This window comes from Galeopterus variegatus, unplaced genomic scaffold (genome assembly GCF_000696425.1).
Source record: "Galeopterus variegatus unplaced genomic scaffold, G_variegatus-3.0.2 Scaffold7926, whole genome shotgun sequence".
NCBI classification, from domain to species: domain Eukaryota; kingdom Metazoa; phylum Chordata; class Mammalia; order Dermoptera; family Cynocephalidae; genus Galeopterus; species Galeopterus variegatus.
This window is the reverse complement of record NW_007734037.1, coordinates 34,914-38,433: the sequence shown is the minus strand read 5'-3', so window position 1 is coordinate 38,433 and position 3,520 is coordinate 34,914.

Below are 3,520 nucleotides of genomic sequence, written 5' to 3'. Positions count from 1 at the left end.
TGGTGAAGATGGCAGAATAGATGGTCCCCAGCATCACTCTCTCCCAGAAATCAACCAATTTACAACTATATAAAAAAGCAACAACAGCCAAGCTGGGGCTGCTAGAGCTCAGGGGAAGAGGAGGAGAGACCTACTGAGTGCATGAAGGTGGGAGAAGCCACAATGAAAGAAAGAAAAAACTGCTCTGACCATTTTGTGCCATGGCTACTTTAAGGCTGGAACTGCTGAGCACTCAGAGCAGGAGTCAGCAAAAGCTGCAGCTGTGCCCTTTGGATGGAGTTGCTTGGGGGAGGTAGGGGAGAAGAGGGCCTTGGTGGCCCCCGGGCCAGCAAGACCACTAATAGGGTTCCTGTAGACCCACATAGGAGCGAGGAGCCACAACAACTGAAAAAATGGAGCCACTCAGAGGCCAGTGAGTCATCACAAAGGACTGGTGCCATGGCCCATCCCATGGGAAGTGTTTGCAGCATGGGCAGTGGGAGAGACAGGCACACCAGGGAAATACTGGGGCACAGCAAGGACAGCTGATCTGCACCCCAGTCACCATAGGATCACTCAGAGGAGACTGGTCAGGAATATAGGATTGCATGGGGTGCAGTTTAATGAAAAGACTCAGGCCCAGATCAGAGTTTTACACAACCCAGGTGCACTGAGTCTTTGGAGAGCTGGAAGTACCTATAAGGCCAACCATTATAACCTGTGCTGCACAAAAAGCCTTCCATAGGGAAGCAGCAACAAAGTAGCAATTTAGCTAAACCACAGAGCACAGGTACTGGTCCCAACAGGAAGTTCCCCCACTTTAGTAGTAAGCAATGGACAAAATATTAGTTCTGGCTCAGACACACCACCAGCACCTCAGGTCCACCTGGGTAGTGAGGTATGGAGCAGAGACCAGAGCCCCCTCCCACAACCAGGCACACTGCCAGTGCCTTGGAGGCTGCCAGGGGACTTGAAGCATGGAGCCAGGGACCAGACCCCCCTTTCACAACTAGGCACACTGTGCCAGTGCCTCAGGACCCACCTGGGGACTCAAGGGATGGAGCCAGGGAATGGACCCCCCTACCACAGCTAGGCACACCATGCCAGTGCCTTGGGGCCTGCCTGGGGACCCAAGGCATAGAGTCAGGGACTGGACCCCCCTCCCCTCAACCAAGCACACCATGCCAGGGCCTCAGGGCCCACCCAGGGACCCAAGGGATGGTGCTGGGGACCAGACACCCCCCACAACCATGCACACTGCCAGTGCCAAGGAGCATGGCAAAGACATCATCTCCATGTGGGTGGCCCACCACAGCCACCACAATAACCATGGCTGCCACAAAAACAGCTAGATGCCACAACCACCACACAGATGGTCTGCCAGCCACTGGAGTGCATTGACACAAGGAAAGTCACCAGCAGAGGTAAAGAAAAGAAGAGGATGTCTGTCTCCACAAAGCCCATTGCAGAGTGACAGAAGAAGCATCTGCTCTATGATAACATTGGGGGACCAGATCACACCTCTTGGCATTGGACAGATCATCTAGGCAACAAACCAATAAGAGCAAAGATTATTCTTTCAGAAGGAGAGAAGAAATCTAGGGTAATTAGAGGTGGGAGGGGGCAGGGGGTGAGATTGGACAATGGGCATAAAGAATAAGTATGATTTGTAACAATATATATACTAGTAATATTGATTTGGTCAACATAGCTCAACGATGAACCCCCAAATATGTATAATCAATTTTGAGTCAATAAAAAAAAAAAAAGAAAGTAGGAGTAACTATATTCATTTCAGAGAGAATAAACCACACTCAAAGCAAGAAAAGTTACTAGGGATATTCCCATCCTGGCTAAACTCCAAAACCAAATAAATAAAAAGAAAAATTATCAGGGATAAAGAGAACTATTACGTAATAATAAAGGGATCAATACTCTTAAGAAGACATAACAGTTCTTAATGTGTATGCACCTATGTTGTTAAACAGAGCATCAAAATATAGAGGCAAAAATTGACAGAACTTCAAGAAGAAATAGATAAATCCACTATTATAATTGGACACTTTAATACCCTTTATCAAAAATAGACATACCCACCAAGTAGAAAATCAATAAGGATATAAATAAACTTACAGCACCATCAGTCAACTGGATGTAATTGATATCTATAAACCGCTTCATCTAACAACAGCAGATCACACATTCTTACTAAGCTCGCATGTTATATTCACCAAAATAGACCACATTCTGGGCCTTAAAACACATCTTAACACATTTTTTCTTTTAAGGAATTTATTTTTTAATTAAAACATATGAATTGCACATATTAATGGGATACAGAATTACATTTCAATTTGTGTATACAATGTGTAATGACCAAATCAGGGTAGTTAGCAAATTCGTCATTGCAAAAATTTATTGTTTCTTTTTGATGAGAACATTTAAACTCCTCTCCTCTAGCCACAAGAACAAAAGTAAGTTATTGTCAATTATAGATGCCTAGCATGACTGTACACCACTATAAATTACTCTTCCTATATAGCTATAATTCTGTGTCCACTATCATGCTCTCACTATACCCCCGCTCCCCTTCTGCTTTCCAGCCTCTAGTAACCACAATTCTACTCTCTTCTAAAAGTTCAACTTTTATTATTATTATTATTATTATTATTATTATTATTATTATTATTATTATTATTGTTAGTTCACACATTTGACTGAGAACATGCAGTACTTGTCTTTCGGTGCCTGACTTATTTTACTCAGCATAATGTCTTCCAGGCTCATCCATGTTGCCACAAATGACAGGATTTCATCGTTTTTCATGGATGAGTAATAATCCATTGTGTAAACATATCACATTTTCTTTATCCATTCATCTGCTGATGGATACCTCAGCTGATTCTGTATCTTGGCTATTGTGAATAAGCTGCAGTAAACATAGGGGTGCAGATACCTCTTTGGTATGTTAATTTTCTTTCCTTTGGATGAATACCTGGGAGTGGGATTGCTGGATCATATGGTAGTTCTATATGTAGTTGTTTGAGAAACATCCATACTGTTTTCCATAACAGCTCTACTAATTTACATTCCTACCAGCAGTATATAAGAGTTCCCTTTTCTCTGCATCCTTGCCGAAGTTTGTTATTTTCAGTCTTTTTGATAATAGCCATTCTAACTGAGGTGAGATGATATTTCACTGTGGTTTTGATTTGCATTTCCCTGATGATTAATGATGTTGAACATTTTTTCATATGCTCATTGCCCATTTGTATGTCTTCTTTTGAAAAATGTCTATTCAGCTCATTTGCTCATTTTTAATTGAATTATTATTTTTTTCCTGTTGGATTGTTTAAGTTTCCTGTATATTCTGGATATTAATCCCTTGTCAGATGAATAGTTTGTGAGTATTTTCTCTTATTCTGCCGGTTGCCTCTTTGCTCTGTTGATTGTTTCTTTTGTGTGCAGAGGTTTTTAGTTTGATGTAATTTAATTTCCCTATATTTTATTTATTTATTTTTTTGCAGCTGGTGGGTTCTGG